Source organism: Ranitomeya variabilis, chromosome 7 (genome assembly GCF_051348905.1).
Source record: "Ranitomeya variabilis isolate aRanVar5 chromosome 7, aRanVar5.hap1, whole genome shotgun sequence".
Taxonomy (NCBI): Eukaryota; Metazoa; Chordata; class Amphibia; order Anura; family Dendrobatidae; genus Ranitomeya; species Ranitomeya variabilis.
This window is the reverse complement of record NC_135238.1, coordinates 158,652,125-158,667,536: the sequence shown is the minus strand read 5'-3', so window position 1 is coordinate 158,667,536 and position 15,412 is coordinate 158,652,125.

The following is a 15,412-nucleotide window of genomic DNA, read 5'->3' as shown; positions in this document are numbered from 1 at the left end:
TGTACGCACAGTCCCAACAGTCCCTCCTCTGTTATTGGGGTTCAGTAACGTCAGCTGTTCCCCTGCTGTGTGTGTGGCAATCCCTCCTACCTCCTCCTACCTCCTCCTCCTCCACCTGTCCCTGGGCTCCAACACCGCTAGTTGTTGCCTGGTAGTGCTGTACGCACAGTCCCAACAGTCCCTCCTCTGTTATTGAGGTTCAGTAACGTCAGCTGTTCCCCTGCTGTGTGTGTGGCAATCCCTCCTACCTCCTCCACCTCCTCCTCCTCCACCTGTCCCTGGGCTCCAACACCGCTAGTTGCCGTCCAGAAGTGCTGTCCGCACAGTCCCAACAGTCGCTCCTCTGTTATTGGGGTTCAGTAACGTCAGCTGTTCCCCTGCTGTGTGTGTGGCAATCCCTCCTATCTCCTCCACCTCCCCCTCCTGTCCCTGGGCTCCAACACCGCTAGTTGTTGCCTGGTAGTGCTGTGCGCACAGTCAACAGTCCCTCCTCTGTTATTGGGGTTCAGTAACGTCAGCTGTTCCCCAGCTGTGTGTGTGGCAATCCCTCCTACCTCCTCCTACCTCCTCCTCCTCCACCTGTCCCTGGGCTCCAACACCGCTAGTTGCCGTCCAGAAGTGCTGTCCGCACAGAGCCAAACACCTCGCCAATGTGTTAGTGGGGTTCAGCACCGCCAGCTGTTCCCCTGCTGTGCAGCCGGCAACGTGTACTGCGACCGCCATGCAGGCACAACAAGTTAAATGTAAGGGAACCTGTCCCCCCCCCCAGGCGTTTGTTACTGAAGGAGCCACCTTGTGCAGCAGTAATGATGCAAAGGGAAAAAATGCCTCTTTTCGTGGTGCTCCTTGCACATGCTGATCCTAACACTTATGAAAAGTGTCCCCTCCTACCGTGATACCGTCCGGTTGGTGGAACTTTCCTTTGTGATGTGACGCAGCACAGCCGTCATTCTTACCCCCTTGGCGCCGTGCGCCGCCTCCTCAGCGTTGTTTGAATCAGTCCCGGAGCCTGCGCTGTTAGGTTAGCCCTTGGCCATGCACACATTTTGCGCTGCCAGTCTTCTGACATCATTTGGTGTCAGGCTGGCTGCGCCTGTGCGGCCGCGCTGGCCGAGAGCCCGCCTCGTACTGTCTTCTGATTTAATCCCACTGGGGGCCTGAGATCCATGGACATGCGCAGTGCATATCTGAACCTCCACCTCTCACTCATCTCCCTACGGCTTCTTCAAACTGTGCGGTGTCAGCTGGTCCCTAATAGCATGCCACGGCCGTGACACCGCACAGTCAGAAGAAGCCGTAGGGAGATGAGTGAGAGGTGGAGGTTCAGATATGCACTGCGCATGTCCATGGATCTCAGGCCCCCAGTGGGATTAAATCAGAAGACAGTACGAGGCGGGCTCTCGGCCAGCGCGGCCGCACAGGCGCAGCCAGCCTGACACCAAATGATGTCAGAAGACGGGCAGCGCAAAATGTGTGCATGGCCAAGGGCTAACCTAACAGCGCAGGCTCCGGGACTGATTCAAACAACGCTGAGGAGGCGGCGCACGGCGCCAAGGGGGTAAGAATGACGGCTGTGCTGCGTCACATCACAAAGGAAAGTTCCACCTACCGGACGGTATCACGGTAGGAGGGGACACTTTTTATAAGTGTTAGGTTCAGCATGTGCAAGGACCATAATTAAAAGAGCTAAGTTTACCTTTTCCAGCATTAGTGCTGTACACGATGGCTCTTTCAGCTACAAACGCCTGGGGGGGGGTTAAAGTTTCCCTTTCAACTTGCTCCAGTGCAGGCTTCGGCCTACACTCTGCTCCCTCTCCTCCTCCTGCTGACCCTGGGCTCTAACACCGCCAGTTGGGGCCCAGATGTGCTAGCTGCACAGAGCCAAACACCAGCCAATGTGTCAGTGGGGTTCAGCACCGCCAGCTGTTCCCCTGCTGTGTAGCCGGCAACGTGTTCTGCAACAGCCATGCAGACACAAGAACTGAAATTGAAGGAAACCTGTCCCCCCTCCCCCAGGCGTTTTTACGTTTTACAGCCACCTTGTACGACAGTAATGCTGCATGTGTGCAAGGTGGCTCAGAAACTTAATCTCCTTGCCCATGTTGAAGTGAACACGTCTAAAAATGAGTCCTCTGCGACCATTAAAACGTCCCTCAGGTGTGATTTTCCTTTGTATTGACACGCAACAAGCTCCTTGGTAGCGCTGCCCGTCTTCTGATATCATTGTTTGGCTGCCTGCGCCTCTGCGGCCGCCTTGCCCCACAAAACGCCCCTCGGTGTCTTATTTATTTGGACTGCGAGGGTGTGATTGATGGGCATGAACGGTGCATTTCTTCGCCTGTCCCTCATCTCCTTCCGCCTTCCTCAGACTGTGCGGCTTCATGGCCGCGGCATGCGATAAGGGATCAGCTGACGCCGCACATTCTGAAGCGGGTGTAAGGACCCGAGTGTGAGAGGCGAACATATGTACTGCGCCAGGCCATGAATCCCAGCCCCGCAGTGTTTTAACAATGTTAACACACTGGGGGGCTGGGATGCATGGTCATCGCAAACCGCAACAGCCGACATAACATGATGTCAGAGGATGGTCAGCGCTAACAGCCCAAGGCCAAGGGATAACACAAAAGCGCAGACTCCTGTGCAACAAATAACGATGCTCAGGAGGCCGCGCAAAGCACCAAGGTGGCATTTTTGCCAGCTGTACTGCGTCTCTTTATGAAGGGAACTCATGCCTCAAAATCAGTTTGACTGTGTAAGGGCCTAAATGTTATACGTGTTCCTTTCAGCGTGTGCAAGGAGCAAAATTAAAAGAGCAACCTTTGACTTGTGCAGCACTACTGCTGCATAAGCTGTGGCTCTTCTACTTTGTAACCCCTGAGGGGGGGTTAAAGGTTACCTTTGAAATTGGTTCAATTAGGCTTCGGCCTACACTCTGCTCCCCCTGCAGAGCCCGGGCTCCAACACCGCCAGTTGGGGCCTGGTACTGCTAGCTGCACAGAGAAAAACACCAGCCAATGTGTCAGTGGGGTTCAGCACCGCCAGCTGTTCCCCTGCTGTGCAGCCGGCAACGTGTCCTGCAACAGCCACGCAGGCACAACAGACCCAAAGCTGCCGCCAGTGCAGGCTTCGGCCTACACTCTGCTCCATCTCCTCCTCCTGCTGACCCCGGGCTCTAACACCGCCAGTTGGGGCCCGGTACTGCTAGCTGCACAGAGAAAAACACCAGCCAATGTGTCAGTGGGGTTCAGCACCGCCAGCTGTTCCCCTGCTGTGCAGCCGGCAACGTGTCCTGCAACAGCCACGCAGGCACAACAGACCCAAAGCTGCCGCCAGTGCAGGCTTCGGCCTACACTCTGCTCCATCTCCTCCTCCTGCTGACCCCGGGCTCTAACACCGCCAGTTGGGGCCCGGTACTGCTAGCTGCACAGAGAAAAACACCAGCCAATGTGTCAGTGGGGTTCAGCACCGCCAGCTGTTCCCCTGCTGTGCAGCCGGCATCGTGTCCTGCAAAAGCCACGCAGACACAAGAACTGAAATTGAAGGGAACCTGTCCCCCCTCCCCCAGGCGTTTGTACGTTTTACAGCCACCTTGTACAGCGGTAATGCTGCATGTGTGCAAGGTGGCTCATAAACGTATTCTCCTCGCACATGTGGAACTGAAAACACGTCTGAAATGTGTCCTCTGTGTGACCATTTAACCGTCCCGGTGGTGTGACTTTCCTTTGTAATGACACGCTGCAACCCCCTTGGTAGTGCTGCCCGTCTTCTGGCATCATTGTTTGGCTGCCTGCGCCTCTGCGGCCGCCCTGACCCACACAACGCCCCTCGGTGTCTTATTTATTGGGACTGCGAGGGTGTGATTGATGGGCATGAGCAGTGCATCAGTTCGCCTGTCCCTCATCTCCTTCCGCCTTCTTCAGACTGTGCGGCTTCATGGCCGTGGCATGCGATAAGGGATCAGCTGACGCCGCACAGTCTGCAGCGGGTGTAAGGACCCGAGTGCGAGAGGCGAACATATGTGCTGCGCCAGGCCATGAATCACAGCCCCGCAGTGTTTTAACAATGTTAAGACACAGCGGGGCTGGGATTCATGGTCATCGCGAACCGCAGCGGCCGACATTAAATGAGGTCAGAAGATGGGCAGCGCTAACAGCGCTAGGCCAGGGGATAACACGACAGCGCAGACTCCTGTACAGCAAATAACAACGCTCAGGAGGCTGCACCCAGCACCAAGGTGAGATTCTTGACATCTGTGCTGCGTCTCATTACAAAGGGAACTCGCGCCTCCAACACAGTTTGACTGTATAAAGGGCTAAATGTTATACGTGTTTCATTCAGCGTGTGCAAGGAGCAAAATTAAAAGAGCAACCTTTGACTTGTGCAGCACTACTGCTGCATAAGCTGTGGCTCTTCTACTTTGTAACCCCTGAGGGGGGGTTAAAGGTTACCTTTGAAATTGGTTCAATTAGGCTTCGGCCTACACTCTGCTCCCCCTGCAGAGCCCGGGCTCCAACACCGCCAGTTGGGGCCCGGTACTGCTAGCTGCACAGAGAAAAACACCAGCCAATGTGTCAGTGGGGTTCAGCACCGCCAGCTGTTCCCCTGCTGTGCAGCCGGCAACGTGTCCTGCAACAGCCACGCAGGCACAACAGACCCAAAGCTGCCGCCAGTGCAGGCTTCGGCCTACACTCTGCTCCATCTCCTCCTCCTGCTGACCCCGGGCTCTAACACCGCCAGTTGGGGCCCGGTACTGCTAGCTGCACAGAGAAAAACACCAGCCAATGTGTCAGTGGGGTTCAGCACCGCCAGCTGTTCCCCTGCTGTGCAGCCGGCATCGTGTCCTGCAAAAGCCACGCAGACACAAGAACTGAAATTGAAGGGAACCTGTCCCCCCTCCCCCAGGCGTTTGTACGTTTTACAGCCACCTTGTACAGCGGTGATGCTGCATGTGTGCAAGGTGGCTCATAAACGTATTCTCCTCGCACATGTGGAACTGAAAACACGTCTGAAATGTGTCCTCTGTGTGACTATTTAACCGTCCCGGTGGTGTGACTTTCCTTTGTAATGACACGCTGCAACCCCCTTGGTAGCGCTGCCCGTCTTCTGGCATCATTGTTTGGCTGCCTGCGCCTCTGCGGCCGCCCTGACCCACACAACGCCCCTCGGTGTCTTATTTATTGGGACTGCGAGGGTGTGATTGATGGGCATGAGCAGTGCATCAGTTCGCCTGTCCCTCATCTCCTTCCGCCTTCTTCAGACTGTGCGGCTTCATGGCCGTGGCATGCGATAAGGGATCAGCTGACGCCGCACAGTCTGCAGCGGGTGTAAGGACCCGAGTGCGAGAGGCGAACATATGTGCTGCGCCAGGCCATGAATCACAGCCCTGCAGTGTTTTAACAATGTTAAGACACCGCGGGGCTGGGATTCATGGTCATCGCGAACCGCAGCGGCCGACATTAAATGAGGTCAGAAGATGGGCAGCGCTAACAGCGCTAGGCCAGGGGATAACACGACAGCGCAGACTCCTGTACAGCAAATAACAACGCTCAGGAGGCTGCACCCAGCACCAAGGTGGGATTCTTGACATCTGTGCTGCGTCTCATTACAAAGGGAACTCGCGCCTCCAACACAGTTTGACTGTATAAAGGGCTAAATGTTATACGTGTTTCATTCAGCGTGTGCAAGGAGCAAAATTAAAAGAGCAACCTTTGACTTGTGCAGCACTACTGCTGCATAAGCTGTGGCTCTTCTACTTTGTAACCCCTGAGGGGGGGTTAAAGGTTACCTTTGAAATTGGTTCAATTAGGCTTCGGCCTACACTCTGCTCCCCCTGCAGAGCCCGGGCTCCAACACCGCCAGTTGGGGCCCGGTACTGCTAGCTGCACAGAGAAAAACACCAGCCAATGTGTCAGTGGGGTTCAGCACCGCCAGCTGTTCCCCTGCTGTGCAGCCGGCAACGTGTCCTGCAACAGCCACGCAGGCACAACAGACCCAAAGCTGCCGCCAGTGCAGGCTTCGGCCTACACTCTGCTCCATCTCCTCCTCCTGCTGACCCCGGGCTCTAACACCGCCAGTTGGGGCCCGGTACTGCTAGCTGCACAGAGAAAAACACCAGCCAATGTGTCAGTGGGGTTCAGCACCGCCAGCTGTTCCCCTGCTGTGCAGCCGGCAACGTGTCCTGCAACAGCCACGCAGGCACAACAGACCCAAAGCTGCCGCCAGTGCAGGCTTCGGCCTACACTCTGCTCCATCTCCTCCTCCTGCTGACCCCGGGCTCTAACACCGCCAGTTGGGGCCCGGTACTGCTAGCTGCACAGAGAAAAACACCAGCCAATGTGTCAGTGGGGTTCAGCACCGCCAGCTGTTCCCCTGCTGTGCAGCCGGCATCGTGTCCTGCAAAAGCCACGCAGACACAAGAACTGAAATTGAAGGGAACCTGTCCCCCCTCCCCCAGGCGTTTGTACGTTTTACAGCCACCTTGTACAGCGGTAATGCTGCATGTGTGCAAGGTGGCTCATAAACGTATTCTCCTCGCACATGTGGAACTGAAAACACGTCTGAAATGTGTCCTCTGTGTGACCATTTAACCGTCCCGGTGGTGTGACTTTCCTTTGTAATGACACGCTGCAACCCCCTTGGTAGCGCTGCCCGTCTTCTGGCATCATTGTTTGGCTGCCTGCGCCTCTGCGGCCGCCCTGACCCACACAACGCCCCTCGGTGTCTTATTTATTGGGACTGCGAGGGTGTGATTGATGGGCATGAGCAGTGCATCAGTTCGCCTGTCCCTCATCTCCTTCCGCCTTCTTCAGACTGTGCGGCTTCATGGCCGTGGCATGCGATAAGGGATCAGCTGACGCCGCACAGTCTGCAGCGGGTGTAAGGACCCGAGTGCGAGAGGCGAACATATGTGCTGCGCCAGGCCATGAATCACAGCCCCGCAGTGTTTTAACAATGTTAAGACACAGCGGGGCTGGGATTCATGGTCATCGCGAACCGCAGCGGCCGACATTAAATGAGGTCAGAAGATGGGCAGCGCTAACAGCGCTAGGCCAGGGGATAACACGACAGCGCAGACTCCTGTACAGCAAATAACAACGCTCAGGAGGCTGCACCCAGCACCAAGGTGGGATTCTTGACATCTGTGCTGCGTCTCATTACAAAGGGAACTCGCGCCTCCAACACAGTTTGACTGTATAAAGGGCTAAATGTTATACGTGTTTCATTCAGCGTGTGCAAGGAGCAAAATTAAAAGAGCAACCTTTGACTTGTGCAGCACTACTGCTGCATAAGCTGTGGCTCTTCTACTTTGTAACCCCTGAGGGGGGGTTAAAGGTTACCTTTGAAATTGGTTCAATTAGGCTTCGGCCTACACTCTGCTCCCCCTGCAGAGCCCGGGCTCCAACACCGCCAGTTGGGGCCCGGTACTGCTAGCTGCACAGAGAAAAACACCAGCCAATGTGTCAGTGGGGTTCAGCACCGCCAGCTGTTCCCCTGCTGTGCAGCCGGCAACGTGTCCTGCAACAGCCACGCAGGCACAACAGACCCAAAGCTGCCGCCAGTGCAGGCTTCGGCCTACACTCTGCTCCATCTCCTCCTCCTGCTGACCCCGGGCTCTAACACCGCCAGTTGGGGCCCGGTACTGCTAGCTGCACAGAGAAAAACACCAGCCAATGTGTCAGTGGGGTTCAGCACCGCCAGCTGTTCCCCTGCTGTGCAGCCGGCATCGTGTCCTGCAAAAGCCACGCAGACACAAGAACTGAAATTGAAGGGAACCTGTCCCCCCTCCCCCAGGCGTTTGTACGTTTTACAGCCACCTTGTACAGCGGTGATGCTGCATGTGTGCAAGGTGGCTCATAAACGTATTCTCCTCGCACATGTGGAACTGAAAACACGTCTGAAATGTGTCCTCTGTGTGACTATTTAACCGTCCCGGTGGTGTGACTTTCCTTTGTAATGACACGCTGCAACCCCCTTGGTAGCGCTGCCCGTCTTCTGGCATCATTGTTTGGCTGCCTGCGCCTCTGCGGCCGCCCTGACCCACACAACGCCCCTCGGTGTCTTATTTATTGGGACTGCGAGGGTGTGATTGATGGGCATGAGCAGTGCATCAGTTCGCCTGTCCCTCATCTCCTTCCGCCTTCTTCAGACTGTGCGGCTTCATGGCCGTGGCATGCGATAAGGGATCAGCTGACGCCGCACAGTCTGCAGCGGGTGTAAGGACCCGAGTGCGAGAGGCGAACATATGTGCTGCGCCAGGCCATGAATCACAGCCCCGCAGTGTTTTAACAATGTTAAGACACCGCGGGGCTGGGATTCATGGTCATCGCGAACCGCAGCGGCCGACATTAAATGAGGTCAGAAGATGGGCAGCGCTAACAGCGCTAGGCCAGGGGATAACACGACAGCGCAGACTCCTGTACAGCAAATAACAACGCTCAGGAGGCTGCACCCAGCACCAAGGTGGGATTCTTGACATCTGTGCTGCGTCTCATTACAAAGGGAACTCGCGCCTCCAACACAGTTTGACTGTATAAAGGGCTAAATGTTATACGTGTTTCATTCAGCGTGTGCAAGGAGCAAAATTAAAAGAGCAACCTTTGACTTGTGCAGCACTACTGCTGCATAAGCTGTGGCTCTTCTACTTTGTAACCCCTGAGGGGGGGTTAAAGGTTACCTTTGAAATTGGTTCAATTAGGCTTCGGCCTACACTCTGCTCCCCCTGCAGAGCCCGGGCTCCAACACCGCCAGTTGGGGCCCGGTACTGCTAGCTGCACAGAGAAAAACACCATCCAATGTGTCAGTGGGGTTCAGCACCGCCAGCTGTTCCCCTGCTGTGCAGCCGGCATCGTGTCCTGCAAAAGCCACGCAGACACTTGCTCTTGTACCTTCTGCTCCCCATCCTGGTTCCAGTACCGTCAGCTGGTTCCTGGCAGAGCCTTTGGCTTAGGTGCCTCCCTCTGGGTATCCGAGTTCCACCAACGTCAGGTGGTCCTTGGTAGTGCTTTCAGGCACGGGTACCTCCTGCTTAGTAACCGGGTTCCAGTAACGTCAGCTGGTCCTCGGTAGTTCCATTGGCTCTTGGACCTTCGGGTAGCCATCCGAGTTCCAGTTCCATCAGCTGGTTCTCGGCATTTTCTCAGCCTTCTTGTACCTTCTGCTACATTTCCAAGTTCAAGAGACTAAACACGATGACCCGGAAGACCACCCCTAAGATGACGACGACACCAGAGACGACAACCACCGTGATGACGACGACCCTGGAGACGATGACCCTGAAGACCACCCCGATGACGACGACCCCGGAGACGACGACCCTGAAGACCACCCCAATGACGACGACCCCGGAGACGACGACCCTGGAGACGACGATGACCTGGAAGACCGAGAAGCAGAAGAACAAGAGGCTGCAGAGCAAAGAGCAGATGAACATTAAGCATAACACTAAATATCAGAGCAAAAAATATTATCTAAATTATAAGCAGAAGAAGACTTAGCAGTGTATGGGGGTGAGTCCGTTCCTCCTCGTGGTGCCCCTGGATAAAGCCTGATGCTGCAGGCCAAACTGAACGCGGACAAATGTAACTCTTTTGTGACAGGCAGAACGGAAGGTGTAATCTTCAAACTTTTATAGATAACAACTACGGGAATGCCTGTCACAAATAAGAATATGATGAAGAAGTAGAATATGATGAAGATAATAGTAAAATAAAAAGAATATGAACAATGTAACCAAAAAAATAATAGGTAGAAGATGAAGAAGAAGATGAATAAGGTGAAGAAGTTGATGTCAAAGAAGCTGATGATGAGGATAATGAAGAAGAAAGTGTGGGAGAAGTAAAAAAGAAGGTGAAGGGCATGGAAGTAGTGAAACATCAATATCTGACAAAATAAAAAAAAAATTAACATAGTCAAAATCTTTCTACCGCCGAACGTCATAAAAAACAACAAAATCCTGCTATTCTATTACATTGGGCTAAACCTCTGTGCCTTTAATGTCTCCGCCACGTCCCCCAATACATCCTACATTATTCTTAGTTGTTTTCCTTCATGTAGAATGAACCTACAAGTTTATAAAGGGTTTATTTTAATTCCGATATTTTCGTCCCATTGACTTGCATTGGGATCGGGTATCGGGATCGGATTAGATCCGATATTTTGACGGTATCGGCCGATACTTTCCGATACCGATACTTTCCGATATCGGAAAGTATCGCTCAACACTAGTCCCTGCACCAACCAAAACAATAAGTAAGAATGGGGAAAATAATTGCACTATAGCGAAATATAAAAAGCAGAAAATATAATAAATTAAATATAAATATAAAGTACTCCCAATTATATATGATATGTCTGTAATATACCAAATATTAAAATAGAAAGGAAGGTGTTGAAGGAAAGGGGAGAAGGGGGTGAAAGGGGGGGTTGTGAGAAAGGGAAAAAGAAAATGTAGAAGATTAATTATACATCATTTCTTCCCAGAATATAAAGTCCAGCATCAACAAATTAACTCCAAATGTCAGCGCAACGCGGGCAGTCATCCACTGAGCACAACCAAAGACGATGAAGCAGCAAGAAGGCCAACCAAATGGCAGCAGACAGAGACATCCCGCAACCATCGGAATTAAAAGATCCAAAGCTAAGCCACACAGTATAACAAATACTAAAGGAAAAACAAAAATAATTAAAAAAGGTATGCAGCCCAATAAAACCACATAAAAAAATAAAACAATTAAAATCACCAAAATCCCTTGGACTAAAACAGTGGTTTACAAACACAGCAAAATTGAGTGTGAGAAAAGAGAAATATTATGTTAAAGGGAATGTGTCACACCCTGGGATATATATAACCTATTAATATGGGCATACAGGTGCAATGTTAAATTGGTCCTACCTGTATGTCTCATATTTGTGGTCTTGTTTTGGAGAAATCCTCTTTTAGTTCTGTATGCTAATGATTTCTTCCAGGCTCCGGGCGTGGGATGCCTGGAAGAAATCTATGCCTCCTGTCTTCATTATCATACTACCCCTCTCCCATCAGCATCATACTGCCCTGTGACATGTAATAGTGGCCCCAGAATCCCGTGCGAGATTATACAGTACCTAATCTGCCCTTCTATAGGCATTGGCTTCAGTATTCATCTGCACAGAGGTCGGCGTTCGCAGTGGTAGGGTGCTCTCTCTGCTTCCTTCCTCCCAGCATATTTAGGAAACCATACAGTTTCTGATGCCCTTGTCACCCATGTATGCATGGTGGGGAAAGTACCTTATTGCCGCTAATGCTGGAGATCTGTTGTGTATCCGCTTTTTGGGCTCCCCTGGTGGTTGCTGGTGGTACTGGTGACTTGTTTGCACTTTGCTTCTTCTGTTCACCTGCTTCCATCAGTGTTTGGGAGTTTCCTATTTAGCCTTGCTCTCCAGTCATTTCCTTGCCGGTCATCATTGTAACCAGAGCCTTCGGTTGCATGTTCCTGCTACTAGTCTGCTGATCAGCTAAGTGGACTTTGTCCTTTTGTTTTGTACCTTTTGTCCAGTTTGCAGTTTTTGTAATCCTCTGTAGCTGGAAGCTCTTGCGGGCTGAAAGGCCTTGGACGCACATCTCTATGGACTTTATCTCGGATCTCCCTGTTTCTCAGAAGATGTCTGTCATCTGGGTGGTGTGTGACCGTTTTTCTAAAATGGTTCATTTGGTGCCATTGCCTAAGTTGCCTTCCTCATCTGAGTTGGTCCCTCTGTTTTTTCAAAATGTGGTTCGCTTGCATGGTATTCCGGAAAACATCGTTTCTGACAGGGGTACCCAGTTCGTGTCTAGATTTTGGCGGGCAGTCTGTGCCAGGTTGGGCATTGATTTGTCCTTTTCGTCTGCATTCCATCCTCAGACCAATGGCCAGACGGAGCGAACTAATCAAACTTTGGAGACTTATTTGAGGTGTTTTGTGTCTGCGGATCAGGATGATTGGGTTGCCTTTCTGCCGTTGGTGGAGTTTGCTCTTAATAATCGGGCTAGTTCTGCCACTTTGGTTTCTCCTTTCTTTTGCAATTCAGGGTTTCATCCGCGTTTTTCATCTGGTCAGGTTGAATCTTCGGATTGTCCTGGAGTGGTTGCGGTGGTGGATCGGTTGCATCGGATTTGGGGACAAGTGGTGGATAATTTGGAATTGTCCCAGGAGAGGACTCAGCAGTTTGCTAACCGTCGTCGTCGTGTTGGTCCCCACCTTCGCGTTGGGGACTTGGTGTGGTTGTCTTCCCGTTTTGTCCCTATGAGGGTTTCTTCTCCCAAATTTAAGCCTCGGTTCATCGGTCCTTATAGGATTTTGGAGATTCTTAACCCTGTTTCCTTTCGTTTGGACCTCCCGGCATCTTTCGCTATCCATAATGTGTTCCATCGGTCGTTGTTGCGGAGATATGAGGTACCGGTGGTTCCTTCTACTGAACCTCCTGCTCCTGTGCTGGTGGAGGGTGAATTGGAGTACGTCGTGGAGAAGATCTTGGACTCCCGTATTTCCAGACGGAGACTTCAATATCTGGTTAAATGGAAAGGCTATGGTCAGGAAGATAATTCTTGGGTAACTGCCTCTGATGTTCATGCCTCGGATTTGGTTCGTGCCTTTCATAGGGCTCGTCCGGATCGCCCTGGCGGTTCTTGTGAGGGTTCGGTGCCCCCTCCTTAAGGGGAGGGTACTGTTGTGTATCCGCTTTTTGGGCTCCCCTGGTGGTTGCTGGTGGTACTGGTTCCTTGTTTGCACTTTGCTTCTTCTGTTCACCTGCTTCCATCAGTGTTTGGGAGTTTCCTATTTAGCCTTGCTCTCCAGTCATTTCCTTGCCGGTCATCATTGTAACCAGAGCCTTCGGTTGCATGTTCCTTCTACTAGTCTGCTGATCAGCTAAGTGGACTTTGTCCTTTTGTTTTGTACCTTTTGTCCAGTTTGCAGTTTTTGTAATCCTCTGTAGCTGGAAGCTCTTGCGGGCTGAAATTGCCACTCCTGTGTCATGAGTTGACACAGGAGTCTTAAAGTAATTTCAGGATGGTTTTTGAAAGGGTTTTCAGTTGACCGTGAAGTCCTCTTTTGTATCCTTCTCCTATCTAGTAAGTGGACCTCTCTTTGCTAAATCTACTTTCATACTGTGTATGTCTTTTCCTCTTAATTCACCGTTATTACATGTGGGGGGCTGCTATCATCTTTTGGGGTATTTCCCTAGAGGTAAGCCAGGTCTGTTTCTTCCTCTACCAGGCGTAGTTAGTCCTCCGGCTGGCGCGTGGCATATAGGAAGCCGTAGGTATGCTCCCTGGCTACTGTTAGTTGTGTGGTAGATTTAGCTCACGGTCAACTCGAGTTTCCATCACCCGAGAGCTCGTTCGTTACTTATGTGTTTTTTACGTTCCCTTGCCATTGGGAACCATGATAGAGATCACTGCGCAGAAGAACACTGAAGTCAAGGCCCATAAAATGGTGGAATAGGTACTGAATAATCGCGCTATTGCTGGAATCCGTGGCCACTATTCCACACCACAGGGCACTGAGATGCTGATGGGAAGAGGGGTGGTATACCCCAGAGCCTGGAAGAAATCATTAGCATACAGAAATAAAATACGAATTCTCAAACAACAAGACCACAAATATGAGGCATACAAGTAGGACTACTTCAGCATTTCTATCACCTGTATGCCCATATTAATAGGTTATACACGTACAGGGGTGACAGATTCACTTTAAAATAAACCACCATCATTGTGACATGAATAAAAGTTATTGCATATACAGTAGGGATGAGCAAGTTCATTCACGTAGAATTGAATTCTACTCAAATTTTACAAAAAAACTGCACTCTGGAGAATATAGACTTTTTATAATTCAGTCAGCAGAGATTCAGAAAAATGGTAGCCAGCTGCAACGACCATCTTGCCAGAAAATGGCTGGCAAAAGGTTAAAAAAACATACTCATAGCACTGCTCACCTCTCCTATCACCCCAAATTCTCCCTGCTCGTTGTCCGGGTCCTCTGACAGCAGCCCAAAAGGTGAGCCATGAGGGAAGAATAAGTATTTTTTTCATATTTTATTTCTCACGTTTATTTAGTTCTGAGGCCATCTGGAGAGTAACTTCACTGTGAATCGAATTTCCTGGAAAAATTTGAAATTCGCTTGATCCACTCACATCTAAGATACATCTAAGATACAGCAAGAACGTTTTTTAGTAGCTCACCCATATAATGTTTCCAACTCCATATACAAATCCGGAGATCCAACAAGCCAGTCAGCTTGGGTAGACAAGCCAAATCCAAAATCAGAAAACAGAAAATTGGTATCGCCAGTAAAAATATCTTGATCTTTATATAAATTCCTTTAAAAATGATCATCATGGCAGGACAATGATAAGAAGCTAATGCACTTTGACTTAAACAGTCTTAATCGTAAAATATTTTTAACATGTCGTCCGGAAATTTTAAAGCCATTGAACTAATCCTTAACTTGACGTTGCATAATTAATTAATTAATTATATGGTACATATGCGTAATTAATCAATAATATATCACCAATGGAGAATAGAAGATTCACACACAAATAATCAACTGAAAACTGTAAATACAGGTGCATCTCACAAAATTAGAATATCATCAAAAAGTTAATTTATTTCAGTTCTTCAATACAAAAATTGAAACTCATATATTAGAAAGAGTCATTACAAACAAAGTGATCTATTCAAGTGCTTATTTCTGTCAATTTGGATGATTATGGCTTACAGCCAATGAAATCACACAAGTCATTATCTCAGTAAATTAGAATACTTTATAACATGAGATTGAAAAAAATTATTTTAACATCCAAAATGTTGGCCTACTGACATGTATGTTCAGTAAATGCACTCAATACTTGGTCGGGGCTCCTTTTGCATCATTTACTGCATCAATGCGGCGTGGCATGGAGATCAGTCTGTGGCGCTACTGAGGTGTTATGGAAGCCCAGGTTGCTATGATAGCAGCTTTAATCTCATCTGCATTGTTGAGTCTGGTGTTTCTCATCTTCCTCTTGACATTACCCCATAGATTCTATATTAAGATTAATATATTAAGAGGATACAAATTTTGATGGGAGGAGGAGCACTTCCTTAACAATCATACTGCAATACTGCTGGCTGCTGCCACAAATTATTTTCTTCATGGGTACAGGAGAAAAATTGGAGTAAACAGCTTAAGAATAATTATAAATATACTAGATGGTGGCCTGATTCTAATGCATCGGGTATTCTAGAATATGCATGTCCACGTAGTATATTGCCCAGTGACGTAGTATATTGCCCAGTTACGTAGTATATTGCACAGCTTCGTAGTATATTGCCCATTTATGTAGTATATTGCCCAGTGATGTAGTATATTGCCCAGTTACGTAGTATATTGCCCAGTGACATAGTATATT